Consider the following 15,611-nt stretch of genomic DNA (forward strand, 5'->3'; position numbering starts at 1 on the left):
CAAGCTGGATGCAGGAAAGATGTTCCCAACGTTGGGGGAGTCCGGAATCAAGGAACACAGTCTAAGAATAAAGGGGAGTCCATTTAAAACTGAGGTGAGAAGAAACCTTTTCACCCAGAGAGTTGTGTATTTGTGGAATTCTCTGCACAGAGGGCAGTGGAGGCAAATTCACTGGATGGATTTAAGAGAGAGTTAGATAGAGCTCTAGGGGCAAGTAGAATCAAGGGATATGGGGAGAAGGCAGGCACAGGTTACTGATTGTAGATGATCAGCCAGGATCGCAATGAATGGCAGTGCTGGCTCGAAGGGCCAAATGGCCTCCTCATGCACCTATTTTCTATGTTTCTATGTTAACTTATTCAAGTTTGGTTGCCCATCAAATTCCCTCCTGAAGACAATGAATGATTATTTTTCCATTACCCTTGCTGGCAGTGAGTGCTAGATACTAACAATGCCCTGAGACAAAATGTTTTCCCTTCACATCCCATGTACCCTCTGTACAATAATTTGAATCTGTCTCCTTGATTCTATTACCTTGCCTTCTCCTTCTTGCGTTTGAGGCAGCAGAAGTTATGAAGCTGCTTCTGCTTCTGCTGTCTCTGTTTGTTGTCGTTCGCCTGACTGAGGTCAGTTGACAGGGCTCACCACGGGGAGGTCGACAACGTCAGCCCCTTACCTTGCCTAAAGCAAACATAATCTTTCAAATGTCCTTCAATCTACTTTGTACAGGTTCAACATCATGCTTTTGTACTTTAGGTCCGTGTTGATGAACTCCGGCATTCCATATGTTTTTGCAAATGATTTTCTTGATACGATCCCTTTGTTCGGTACATTCATCAGTCATTGAGTCTTTATTGTCTGTTTTTATTCTTTCTGCCAAAGTATCTCACTGTACACTCCTATATCAAATTTTGACTAAATTTGGTTTGCAGAGTTTTGTAGAAAGATGAAATAATATTTATGAATCTTTTACCTCATTGGGGGACAAGAGGAGGTAAAAGACCTTTAGAATGAAAGACTGATATGAAGTGGCCAAGAGTGATTAATTGTCACATGTACCGATAACAAAACAGTAAAATAACAAGCCTGTAAACACAATACTCAGAGATAATGTCTCATAAACAAAAAGTCCAATTAATAACGTCAATACCGGGTTCGATCCTGACTACGGGTGCTGCACTGTAAGGAGTTTGTACGTTCTCCCCGTGACCTGCGTGGGTTTTCTCCGAGATCTTCGGTTTCCTCCCACACTCCAAAGACGTACAGGTATGTAGGTTAATTGGCTGGGTAAATGTAAAAATTGTCCCTAGTGGGTGTAGGATAGTGTTAATGTGCGGGGATCACTGTGCGGCACGGACTTGGTGGGCCGAAAAGGCCTGTTTCCGGCTGTATATATATGATATGATATGATAAAAATACCTCAGTGCAACCAAAGACCATTCATAATTCGGTTTTCGTATGACTTTAGGAGCAAACATTGTCATCAAAGTTTCTATTTCAAATTCTCTAATCAGCCCAATATTCTGCTGTATGTTGGACTGAGGTGTCATGAACACAAGGTTCCACACTCCTTTTCCAAGAAGCACCGTGTACATTGGGTGTCCAGACATTAACAATCTGGGGGGGATACCATCATTTGTAGAGAGAAACAAATTGTAACTCGGGTCAGTGCTTAACATAAACTCTCTCTCCCTCCACAGATCCTATATCACCTGCTGAGCCTTTATGGTATTTTCTCTCTTTATTTGAATGTCCAGCTTCTACGTCTTTTTGTCTTGGTGACCAGGCCTTTATCCCATTTAGAGCTGCCCACATGCTCCGTGACAGGTTGATGCCCAGTCCTTAGGTCTGATATAAGGTGTTTTTTGACAATCGTATTTTCTGCTCAGTCTTCCCTCTAGGATTATTCGGTGCTGTAGGGAAAAGGCAGCAGGTGGAAAAATTTATGTGAGCAGCCAAGGTTGAGATTGATAGTTAGATGATTTATTAAGGACAAATAAAGCTATGTTGTTGCTGCTCCCTGCATTTTGCATCATCACATGAAGATTGTCCATGGTGTCTCCAGATGTCAGAATCCACAGTGTGATGTGAGGCGTAGTTCTTTGATCACTGAGAGGAGGTGGATTGAGGAGAGTCCTGGCTTTGATTTCCCCTAACAGATAGCAGGGCAAGGCCCTTGAAAGATATCTTATTGAAATTTATCACATTTCTTTGTTTTCTGAGGTCCCAAGATGTCCTCTTCCAAAAAAGTGTAAGATGAGACTGAATTTGTGAGCAAAGTTCCTGTCAAGTTTTGGAACTTTACCATCTGTTGCGAAGGCCTTGTTGATTCTTGGTTTATGGCCTTTTCAACTTGTCGGTGTGGGGTGGTGGTGAAAAGAAGTCATGGTTGAGAATCTATGATCTTAACCAATGACTGAAGAGACCCAGTCTCAGTGCAGACACTAGGATACATTTCTCGCCTCACCACTTTTCTTAGTCTTGCCGTATTGGTGCACCTCACCTTTGGAGCTCATTTAGAGCATAAGTGTGGAAACTGTTAAACCAGAATTGCCACCATTCTAGAACACTGCAGTCTTTGGTACTGAGTTGCAGTACACAGATGAAGCTTGTGTATGGAGCATTGTGGAAGTCATTGTACATTTATTCTCGGTAGCATACAAGAGAATAATTCACACTTGCAGAACAAGAGTCCTCTACCAACTACCAACTACCTTCTGTACAACACCACACTCCATTTAAAGTACACAATGAGACGCTGGGAAATGTGGGTCGCCATGCCACTGAGGTTGTCAATAATAAAATTGACCATTGCCTATCTGAGAAATGAGTGTTTGAGAACAAGATATAACTTGGATGAATGGGCAGCAGTAATTCCCAGCCCTTCCGTACACTTCAGAAACGTGTAATATGAACAGCATTCACAGCCACTGGAGAGTGTCAGGGGTTGTGGAGCGAAGGAAGGAGAATGGGATTTAGAGGGAAAGATAGATGGCCATGAGTGAATGGCAGAGTAGACTGGATGGGCTGAATGGCCTAATTCTGCTCCTCTAACTTATGAATTTATGAGATGTACCACCGACACTACCGCCTCAAAATCCTTCAAATCCACTGAGATCAGCATTGTCTCTTTCGAATGCTGTGTCCTCATTGCGCTCAATCGGCTCCAGTGGTTAGGTCCTTCCCGAAACAGAACAACTCTGAACTGTGTCACTGCAAGAGATTACCAGTGGACATTAAAAAAGATTCAAGACGTCAAAGGCTTCCTGAAAAATTGCAACATCCTTTGCAACTCTGGGAAATCCGTGGGCTAGGACCTCCCAATGTAGAAAAGGAGCAGCTTGTGGAAGCCCAGTGGCAGAAGGTACAAAGCAGGTTTAAGTTTATTATTGTCACCTGCCAATGGTGCAGTGAAAAGGTTTGTTTTGCATGCTATCCAAACAGATCAGATATACTATACAATTCAAGCTCAAGTACAATAGAAAGAGCAAAGGGGTAAATACAGAGTTCAGAATATAATTCTCAGCATTATAGTGCATCGGCTCCCGAGACAAAGTCCAGTATCCTCAATGCAGTAGAAGTGAACCGAACAGTACTGTGCCTTATGGAAGAACCATTCAGAAGCCTCAAAATGGAGGGGAAGAAGCTGTTCCTGAGTCTGGCAATATGTACTTTCAAGCTTCAGTACCTTCTGCCAGATGGGAGCAGAATGAAGGAGGAATAACTGGATAATTGGCTGCTCTTCTGAGGCAGCATGAAGTGTGGATGGAGTCGGTGGTGGGATGTCTGGCCTGTATGATGAACTGGATTACATCTACGGTTCTCTGCAATTTCTTGTGGTTTTGGGCAGGACTGTTCCCAAACGTATTGCAACCCGACACTCTGCTTTATATGATGCATCTGTAGAAGTTTGTAAGAGTCATTGGAGTTGTGCTGAATTTCCATAGACTCTCAGGAAGTGGAGGCGTTGGTCTTCCTTCTTGGCTGTCCCAACAATGTAGTTGATCCACAGTTGATTATTGGTAATATTAATGCCAAGGAACTTGAAGGAACTGAACAGTGAGCAACCTCTAGCTTCCCACACTCCCCATCCTTTCAAGCACCACTGGCCATGTCTACAAACCCTACAGCTCCCACATAGGCCTCTTCGTCACTCAGAGCCCACGGAACTGGACCTAATGGAATGCTGAAGCAGCAAACCTGTGCCAGGTTTGGGTTGAAAAGAAGTTTAAAACATTTATTTGTCATGGTTATTTATCATGAATGAGAAGGGCTTGTTTGCCATTTTGTTGTCTACTGTATCTGTAGAGTGGATGGAGGAGCAGTACGTACACCAAGGTCAGGATCCTGCTCGTGTCCAGAACAATCTACAAATAGCAAATGTATCTTGCTATGTATCTAGTACGGGTGGGTATATCATGCTGAAGGAATGCCATGTGCTTTGAAGAATGGTGGTAAGAAAGCATGAGTGGAAGATTCATTTAAGTTTGAGGTGACTGGTTCCTCTGCCGGGTGCTGAGTTGTTGTAAAGTGCAGGTGATGGGTGGAGTTGGTAGAAGATGATCTAATATCTTGCAAAAAGGACCCAGTTGTCCAGGTAGAAGCAGAGATGAAAGCAGACAAGGAACTAGAAAGGGCTCAACTAAAATTGGTCATCAGAGCCATCGGGTGTGATGGATGGATAGAAAAACCAGAAGAAAGGGTTGATTTACAGAAAGTATGTTGCTGCTTTGATTTGACAACTACATATCTAGAACGTGTGATGACAAAGTACAATTTTAAGCTTTCATGATGAACTTGAATGCATCCAGATATAGCAAAAGTCACATTAATAACTGCATATAATAAGCGAGTTAATAATATGAAATGAGATACAGTAAAACCTTGAAATAATGCAGTATTGGGATCTTTAACTTTCACATTACAAAATAAACTATCGCTTAATAATAAGAATAAAGGGGAGGCCATTTAAAACAGGTGAGAAGAAACTTTCACCCAGAGAGTTGTGAATTTGTGGAATTCTCTGCCACAGAAGGCAGTGGAGGCAAATTCACTGGATGAATTTGAAAGAGAGTTAGATAGAGCTCTCGGGGCCAGTGGAATCAAGGGATATGGGGAGAAGGCAGGCATAGGTTACTGATCACAATGAATGGTGATGCTGGCTCAAAGGGTCAAATGGCCTCCTCCAGCACCTATTTTCTATGTTTCTATGTAATTAGTTCCTTTTCGAAGGCCCGCACCTCCGTTCCATTGCCACCACATGGCTTAATTTCGCAATGCCCTTAAACCCACCTTACCAATGCACTTTAAACCCACCTTACCAATGCACCTTAAAATCATGGCACAACTAGATTTCCCCAACATCCACCCTTATTCCCTGCATTCAATTTCCGTTGCTATATCCCACTGCCATAATTTGTGGAACAGATTCCCAGCACTGCATCACCAATTCTTTTCCAGAATCAATTGCTGCCTCAGTACTGACCTTGTCAGAGGGGCGAAGGTCTGTAACATTCTGCTGGGAATATTCTCGTCTCATGGTGACCCTGGAATGACTGGGGCACAGCTGAGTACAGGGAACTAGAGAACATTGATCATAAAATCCCACGTGTACATATCAGGAATCAAGCCGCAAATACACCAACTCTCGCTGGGGGACAGGTCCCAAACACCCACCCGATCCTGGATGGTATGAGTCTTGCACACGCCGAGTCTCCCTGGATGCTGGGAGCCATGTATGCCAATACTCACTTGTGACAGGACGCACCCAGACACACGCTCCCTGGGAGACCGGATCCGAAAGAACATAAATGAACTACATAGATTTTTACAACCCCAAAATTTCCTGTTTGTGCTTGGGATTTTTTTTAAATTCCAATTTAATATGATTACTTGAATTTAAATTCCCTGGCTGCCATTACTCTGTACCTGCATTCCCTGTACTCAGCTGTGCCCCAGTCACTCCAGGTCACCGAGAGAGGAATATTCCCAGCAGATTGTTAAAGACCTTTACCCCGCAGACAAGGGCAGTACTGGGGCAGCAATAGATTCTACAATCTTGAGTCAGTGGTGCTGAACTCAGGCAATTGTTCTTGCAACTCCAACACTGCACCACATTTTTCATGTCTACATTTGAATCTTAGAAAGCATATGATACACAAGTGGCCACCGCCCAACATCCATGTCCGTTGGAATAGAGAAAATTAGAAACAAGGTAGTGTAGATGCTGGTTTAAAAAAAAGATAGACACAGTGCTGGAGTAAGTCAGCAGCCCTTCCAGGTGAGACAGAGGTTCATGTGTACCTCCTCTAACCTCATCTACTGCATCTCTGCAGAATAAGGATGAGTGACGTTTGAATTTGGGACTCTTCTTCAGAGCTGCCCAAGTTAATTCCATCTCCCACACATGATTCATGGTCCTGCAGATCATAGCTCTTCAACAACACATGCAAACATTCCCATTTGTCTTTTTAATTTCCCATCTATTGATCCTGCTGCATTAAGATCTAAGATCAAACACGCCAGTTCCACGGATTTGCTGCATCGTGCAGTTTCCCTCCCTTTATGGTATATTCCCTGGTCGGTGGACTTCCCCAAATGCACAACTTCACGTTTCATGTGTTAAATGCCATTTGCCAACTTCCTGCTCTGTTACACAGATCATTAACATGGTTAAAAGTTTTGTTTTTCTCAGCCAAATTTTGTCTCAAATCTAGACTTCTTTGTCATAGTCCTGGCATCGTTCACATCTGCTCCAAATAAGCAGGGATTAAGGGCTCTGTCAGCCCTTTCTTCTCAGCCATTACCCCCGTGCCACTGGACCAATGTTCACATTGTCTCACAGTTTCTGATGCTCTCTTGGATCCAGTAGGCCTGGCAGTGTCAAAAGCTTCCAGATCCATGCAGAGTACACATGCAAATGCACTGGTGAAGGGCCCCGACCGAAATAATCGCCTGTCTATGTTCTCCTGGGATTCCGCCTGACCTCGTGAGTCACTTCAGCACTTTGTGTCTTTTTAAGTGATGTGGACACAGGTGAGGGAGGTTTGATTGGCAGATGGGTGGACAAAGGCCAGAGATGGGAAGAAGACAAACGGCTGAAATACGGAGGTAAGGATACAAGAAGTGCAAAATGTGGTCAGCGGAAGGGGAAGGGGTTTGTAGTTGGTTAGTTACAATAGAAGAATTCAATGTTTCATACCATTGGGTTGTAAGCTGCCCAAGCGGAGAGGTGCTGTTTCTCCAGTTTGCTTGTGGCTTCACTGGCAGTGGAGGAGGCCCAGGACAGAGGTCAGTGTGGGAATGGGAAGGGGGGTTAAAGTGGTTATCGGCCAGGAGATCCGATAGGCCTAGGCGGACCAAGTGCAAGTGTTTGGCGAAACAGTTACCTCGTCTACACTTGGTCACGCCGATGTACAGGAGGCCACATCGGGAACAATGGATGCAGTAGATGAGGTTAGAGGAGGTACACATGAATCTCTGTCTCACCTGGAAGGGCTGCTGGGCTCCCCAGATGGAGGCGAGGGGAGGAGGTATAGGGAAAGGTGTTCCATCTCCTCTGGTTGCAAAGATAAGTACTTGGAGAAGGAATTGCTTTGGTGGGAAGGGATGTGTGAAGCAAGGAGTTGCAGAGGGAGCAGTCTCTTCGGAAAGTGGAAAGGGACGGGAAGATGTGACTAGTGGTGGGATCACGCTGAAGGTGACCGGAAATAGAGAATTATGTGTTGGATGCGGAGTCTGCTGGTGGGGAAAAGGTAAGCATCAGGGGAACTCGATCCTTGTTCCATCTGGGGCGATGGGGAGCGAGAGCAGAACTGTGGGACACAGGAGACGTGGGTGAGTACCTCATTATTTGCTTGGGTGGCTAGCAACTAACCACAACCCTTTCCCCTGACCCCATCCCAATCCACCTATATCACCCCCCCCCCCAACATCACATTTCGCATTTCTGTACTGATCTCTTTATCTCACAGCCTTTTGTCTTTTTATCCCTGGCCTTTGTCAAACAAACCTTTCACTTGCCAGGCTTTGTTACGCCCTCACCTCTCTTCCAGTTTTTACGCTCTCCCCACCCCACTCCAATCAGTCTGAAGAAGAGTCCCAACCTGATACGTCCCCCATCCATGTTTTCCAGAAATGCTGCCTGACCCGCTGGGTAACTCCAGTAGTTTGGTCCTTTTTCGTAAACCAGCATCTGCAGTTCCTTGTGTCTACATTCAAATGTACTGACTCGGTTCAACAGTCCCGATGCCCCCCCTGTTGAAACTTCATCAAAGGATTAGCTCATGTTAGTCGGACAGACACTTCGACAAATCTTGATTATCCCTGATTAATCTGTACCTTCTACATGAGGGTTTACTCTGTGGGTCAGAATTGATTCAATAATTTTGCTATCATTGAAGGTAAGCTGGCATATAAGTATGTGTAAATTCTACCCTTTTTACACATACATAGAACACCACCTTTCATGCAGCTTCCCATTTCACCACCCCGTTCAATATTCCCAAATCCTTCGTCTCGACCACATTGTCTGCTTTCATAGCAAGAGCAAACAGCATCGTTCTGGTTCTGCCATTCGACTCTCAGTGGTTTATAAATATTGAGAACTCAAAGGTAATCTTGGAGAACATACAAGAAAGTAGTACTGGCTCCTTAAACTTGCCCGCTCCATTAAATAAGGAATACAGCATGGCAGTTGTACCCTTGTGTCAACTTCCCCTCTGCTTATTCCGCAGAGTTCTGAATTCCCCACTTTTTGCAAAATCTTTTCCACCCCTTTAAATAACCCGACGATCTAGCCATAACTCTGCAGGGTGGAGAATTCCAGAGATTCACCACCCTCTGCCCAAGCAATTCCAGTTACCCATTGTTTCAAGTAACTTTTAAATATTGTTCCCTTGTTCAAGGACTCCGCCCTGTCATGTCCCCTTTGAATGATATGTTTCAACAAGATAATGAGGGGGAATGCACAGAGTCCTTTACCCAGGGTAGGGGAATCAAGAACCAGAGGACATGGGTTTAAAGTGAGAGGGGCAAGATATTTTAGAAACCTGAGGGGCAACATTTCTATACAGAGGGTAGTGGGTATATGGAACGGACTGCCAGAGGAGGTAGTTGAGGCAGGTACTATAACAGCATTTACAAGACACCTGGGCAGGTACATGGATAGGAAAGGTTTGGCGGAATAAGGGACGAGCTTAGATGGGGCATCTTGTTTGCAGGAGTTAGGCAAAGGGCCTTTTTCCTGTGCTGTATGACTCTTGATCACCCCTTAGGATTTTAAACTCTGAAGAATACAGATCTAACTTTTTTAGCTGCTCATGATAATTCTTATTCCATGTAATTGTCAAGTCAAATTCTTTTGAACTGACTTCAAGGCTAATATATTCTCTCTTAAATAAGGGATTCAAAGTTATGATCTGGGTGTAGTCTGATCATCAAGTACAACACTTTACACAACACTTCTCTAATTCTGAATTTCAACTACTTGTTGCAGCTACCTGCTTACTTTCTGTGTTCTTTGCATGAGAACGCCTACTTCTCTCTTTTTCACACATTGTAATTTCTCCTCGTGTAGATAATACATGTAGACAATACATTTTCCATTCCTCCTACCAAACTGCAAGATCTCCCATTCCCCCACATTAAACCCCATTTGCCAAGTTGTTGCTGCCATTCACTCGACCTATCCTCATCACAACAAGCCCACCCATCTACTTTAGTGCGATTGGCAAACTTGGATAATTGCACAGCTCCTCACTCAAGATCATTCATATTAGTAATAAACAATTAAGGGCCAAGAATTGATCCTTGGGCCGTAATGGTAATTCCATCCAGCCTGAAAATGATCTGTTTATTCTCTCCTACCTGTCTTTAAATCCAAGTTAACACACTTTTCGCAATCCTATCAGCCCTTGCCTTGTGCATCAGTCTTTTAATTAACACTTTGTCAATTGCCTTCTGGAAATCCAAATACACTGTATTGACTCTTATTGACTGTTCAAGAACACGCAAGTTTGTCAAAGGGGATTTATATCATTGACCTGAAAATGTCTGTCACTACCTACCTTTTGACACAGAGCCAATTGTGTATCTATAATCTCACTTTCCTATTAATTCTATGTTTTCATTTTATCAAACTTCCTTGTTAATTAATGCACTTTGAATGTTTTGTGAAAGTCCCTGTATGTCTGCAAAAAAATCTTTTGACTTTTTATTACTTCATAATAATTCAGTCAAATTAAATGAATATAATTTACTTTCAGCATAAATTAGAAACAAATCAAGTTGAAAATACTCCCCTGGTAAAGCATCTTTTGTTGCCGGTCTCAAATATTTTCTTGGTCTCCTTCCAAATGAAAATGTTTTTAAAGGTTTCCATTAACTTACCACTGATGGTTGCTGGACTGATGCATAATTTTTTCTCCATCAATTAGGCGAAAATCTTGAATGTCATTTCTACACACTGAGACAGAACTCGCAGTTATTGCCCATATCTGAGTGCCACTCAAAAAGTCGGGCGACTAATCTCATTAAACTGCTGCAGTCTTTCTGATGAAGGTACTTCCATTGTCCTGCTGGATATAAACTATCAGGATTTAGATCTAGCAATACCATCACTGGTATTTTTCCAAGTCAGGATGGTGAAGGGGACCTGCCTGCAGGTGATGGTGTGCCCTCATCCTCCCAGGCACTGGATATGCTGTTGGAGCAGCCTGGGCAAGTAAACAAGAACCTCAAATATGGGCTGCTTAAAGATGTTGTCACTAGATAATCTCCTTCACCATGTGCTAATGTGAAAGAATAGGATAGATCAGACTGTGGCTCAGAGGGGAGTGCTCAGGGAGGGCTTGAGATTGTAAGGGTGGGAAGATGGGACCTGTGCAAATTGGATGGGGTGTACCTGAACTAGAGCAGGTCCAAATCTGTGCAGAAAGGATTGCTTATACTTTTATGAAGGGACTAAACTGTCAGTGGAATGGAATGTAGAGTACAAATACAGCCAAATATTGGAGCCCAGTAGGTAGGCAGACATGGGAATGATGAGGTGTGGGGGGGGGGGGGTTGAAGAATAAATGGTACTGATTTTAATGAGGTCTGACTAGTAGGGCAGAGGAAGTGTTGAATTGCACATGGGAACATGATTGTGTTTTCACATACAGATGGTTGATGGAGACTGGGACTGGCATCTTAACTTTTCTGAGAAATAGAGATTTTCTATAGAGAAAGAAATAGAGCTTTCTCTATAATATCACAGTTTAAAATGGGTGCAATTTTCTAAAGTATGCCTAGGTTGCACTGCACAGTCGTTTTGGGGAAGGGGTAGTATTGGACCAAATGTTAGGGAGTGTAGCCTGGCTAGTGGTTGAAGGGTCAGTGGAAGAACATTTTGGAGCAACAGATGACAATTCTTAAGTTTCAAGGTCATGAGGAAAAGGGATCAGGTTGGTCTGAAAGTTAAGGTCTGGAATTGGGGAAGGCCATTTTCAATGTCAAGAGGCAAGCTGGCAAATATAGATGAGGACCAGCTACACGCAGACAAATGTGGTGTTTCTAACAATGAAATAATGAATGTTAAGCCTGCCATACTCCCAAGAAAGTGTCCATTCCTGATTGCCACTGATAGATGTTTAAATATTTGTTGGTCACGGGTAAGGTGCCAGATACTGGTGGAGAGCAATGTGTATCTTTATTCAAGGGTAGCATCTTAATGTCAATGATAGGGAAGTTAATGAGAAGAAAATCTGAGTAATAGAATTAATCTATGCTTGGAAAGGCAAGGATGAGTGAAAGAAAGTCAGCGTGCTTTAGTTAAGTGGGGAGGCGTCCAGTCCAACCAAATAGAACATAGAACTTTACAGCATAGGAGCAGGTCCTTCGGCCCGCAATGTCTGTGTGAAACATGATGTTGAGTTTGGCTAATCCATAGCCTTCCAGTCACTGCATATCATTGTGCCTATCTGAAAGCCTCTTAAATGCTACTCTTAAACTTAAATGTATGTTTTCACCATCACCTGTGACAGTACATCCAGGCACCATTCACAATCTGTTTAAAAAAAAAAGTTGCCTGCACATCTCCTCTAAACGTTCCCCCTCTGACCCTCAGGAAACAATGCCCTCGGAAAAAGATTCTGCCTGTATAATTTTCTGTGCTCCTAACACGTCTTCTCAAAATCTCCAACTCTCCAGAAAAAAAGCAATTTCAGTTTGTCCAACCTCTCCTTCGGTTCATACCTTCTCATCCAGGCTGCATTCTGGTAAACCTTTTCTGCACCCTCTCAAAAGCTAATATATCCTTCCTCTAATGGGTTAACCAGAATTGCAATAATAATTTTTTTTGAAGAAGTAACAGAATGTTTTGAGAAGGACATTATGGTTGATGTAGATTGTGTGTGGACTTCAGTCAGATTTTTTTTACAGGCTCCCATCTGGGAATCTGGGTCTCCAAGATTAGTTCTCATGATAGCAAAGGCACGTTAAGAATGGGGTTCATTATTGGCTTGGTAATAGGAGGCTGTGGGTGATGGTGGAGCGTTTGTTGTGATTGAAAGCCTAAGACCAGTGGTGTCACACATTGATCAGCACCGTGGCTGCTTATTGTGATACATATTAGGGTTTGGATATGAATGTTGGAGATATGATTAGTAAATTGGTGGTGGTGTTGAGAGTGAAGTAAATCTTCTTTGGCTACAGAATGATATTCTTCACGGTTGGCTGGCAGGGCAATGACAAATGCAATTTAATCCAGTTAAGAGACACAAGAGACTGCAGATGCTGGAATCTTGAGGAAAAACACAGTACTGGAGGAACACTGACATGGGCAGCGTCTGTGGACCTTGGTGTACAATCTCAGGGATATCATATGGTATCAGTTGATAAGGAGGTGAAGGAATCATAGAGGGATAAAAGGGAAACAGGCCCTTCGGCCCAACTTGCCCACAGCGGCCAGCAAAGTCGCAGCTCCACTAGTGTCATATCCCTCCAAACGTGTCCTATCCATGTACCTGCGCAAATGTTTCTTAAATGATGGGAAAGCTCCAGCCTCAACTACCTCCTCAGGCAGCTTGTTCCATACACCCACCACCCTTTGTGTGAAAAGGTTACCCCTCAGATTCCTATTAAATCTTTTCCCCTTCACCTTGAACCTATGTCCTCTGGTCCTCGATTCCCTTGCTCTGGGCAAGAGACTGCATTTACCTGATCTGTTCCTCTCATGATTTTGTACATCTCTATAAAACCACCCCTCATCCTCCTGTGCTCCATTGAATAGAGACCCAGCCTCCTCAACCTCTCTCTATTGCTCACACCCTCTAGTCCTGGCAACATCCTTGTAAATCTTTTGTGAACTGCAACATGACCCAGATCCAAATCCTACTCTTGCTGCAGATCCTGCTGCAATCTTTCACAACCATCCACTATCTGTAAAAACACCAACGTTTGTATAGGATATTTGTTTTGATAAGCTACATAAGAACAGGGAGGTTATGGTCGAACTTTGTAAACGGTTGGTTATGTCACTGATTGAGTGCCAATAGTCCTGTTGTTACGTGCGTTTCCATGGTGCTAATTGGATACAACACAACTGATGACATAGGGAACACTTCTTGATGCAGGGCAAACTGATTATAATAACGTGATTTCGATCAAAAACTAAAGAACCAGTTAAAAGTTATTTTGGAAATTGACAAGCAGAAAAAAAGCTGTCTTGGTTTAAAAAAAATTTAGATAATAAAATACTGTTTCCATAGACATAATTATCTCTTAAGAACAGCTGCTAGTTTCACTGGGGTTGGCCTTTGAAACTGACAAGCAGCCACTTCTATTGACACTTGTACCATGCAGCCATTAGTATATTCAGCTTGCAGTATCAAATATAAACATGCAGTTATTACAAAAATTAAAAATCCAGTGGGAAAAGTAACTTCTAATGCAAGTCTAAAACTCTCCAGAGCCCCCTTTTCCCAATTTCACGATTTTTTTTATAATGCAATTTTCTTTAACCTGAGGTTTCTTACAAATGCAATTATTGTGTTATAGAAGAACTGTCTAAATACAAAATAGGCTAGGATAAATAGTCGTAAACTTTCCCCCACAGTGGAGGTGTCCGAAACCGGAGGGCATAAGGGTCAAGAAAATTACAGTCGAATCGATGAGGATTTTTTTCACCCAAAGGGTAGTCAGAATCTGGAAGGCAGTCTGTGAGGCTGTGGAGGGAGTGTAGGAAAATAACTGCAGATGCTGGTACAAATTGAAGGTATCACAAAATGCTGGAGTAACTCAGCAGGTCAGGCAGCATCTCAGGAGAGAAGGAATGTGTGACGTTTCGGGTCGAGACTCTTCTGAAGAAGGGTCTTGACCTAAAACGTCACACATTCCTTTTCTCCAGAGATGCTGCCTGACCTGCTGAGTTACTCCAGCATTTTGTGATACTGTGGAGGCAGTGAATTATTTAACTTTAAAATGAGATCCCTTCATTCTGAGGAGTGCTGCACAAATAATTTAACTTCAAAATGAGATTTATTCCCTTCATTTTAATCTGGAAGGAGTTGATGAGACCAAAAAAATGGGACTGGTTTTTGATTAGTGTAATTGGATAGTTGATGGTCGGTGCAGATGTGATGGGCCTGAGGGCCTTGCTTGTGCTGTATCTCTTTCTCTATAACATTGACTAGAATCCATGGAGTGAAAAGTTCATTGTGAAGAGATGAACATTCATATATGATATCTGCATTATAACAGATGGAATAGATAGAGTTAATGCATACAGTGATTTACCCAGAGTGAGGGAATCAAGAACCAGAGGGCAGAGCTTTGGGGTGAAGGGGGAAATATTTAATGGGAACTTGAGGGGCAACTTCTTTACATAGTGGTGGTCAGTGTATGGAACGAGCTGCCAGAGGAGGTAGTTGAGGCAGATACTATTGCAATGTATAAAAAAACCATTTGGACAAGGTCAAGTATATGGCAGATTAAGAGGGATCTGGGCCCAGGCATGGGATGGAGTAGGAGTGCCTCCTGGTGGGGGGAGGAATGAAGGCATGATGTGGTTGGGTGTGTGGGTTATTAAAGATTCCCCGTTTTGCATGTATATTTTTATTACATTTTTGAAATCTTAAACAAAAATCTAGAATAATTTGCTTCTCATTCTTTGGAGTTTCACATTCAAAACAACAATGTAACTAAATTCTGTCAAATAGAGTTAATCTTGAAACCATCCTATATTTTCTTTTTCTTTACAACTGTAAGGCCATCCTTAATTGTTTCTACTTTGCCCCCTACCTGTTAACTCACCTGCCATTCGTGAGTAACTAGAGACCAGGAACATTAAGAACACATTCTTTGTGATCTCCGTTAATTTACTATGCTTTATATATATACAAAAAATTGTATCTACTGCTTGTCAGCCACATTGCTTAAAGAATGGAATCCAATATCAATAAAATGTATTACTTTCCATCACTCTTACTTCAGTCTGGCCCTATTAATTTTGGGAATATTTTGCATTTTACTGTTGCTGTAAAATCTGAAATATTGGAAATGTACAGCAGGGCATGCAGCATCTGAGTAGACACATATCAGGTTACGTTCCAAGCCATCTTTTATCTGATCTA

General features: G+C 42.7%; 1 protein-coding gene across 3 annotated transcripts in view; it reads left to right on the forward strand.

Annotated features, from left to right (window-relative positions):
* Window positions 1–15,611, forward strand: part of prdm10 (PR domain containing 10) — a 220,397-nt gene that overhangs the window by 126,420 nt on the left and 78,366 nt on the right. The window lies entirely within an intron of this gene.

The sequence above is a fragment of the Rhinoraja longicauda genome, chromosome 32 (genome assembly GCF_053455715.1).
Source record: "Rhinoraja longicauda isolate Sanriku21f chromosome 32, sRhiLon1.1, whole genome shotgun sequence".
Lineage (NCBI taxonomy): Eukaryota > Metazoa > Chordata > Chondrichthyes > Rajiformes > Arhynchobatidae > Rhinoraja > Rhinoraja longicauda.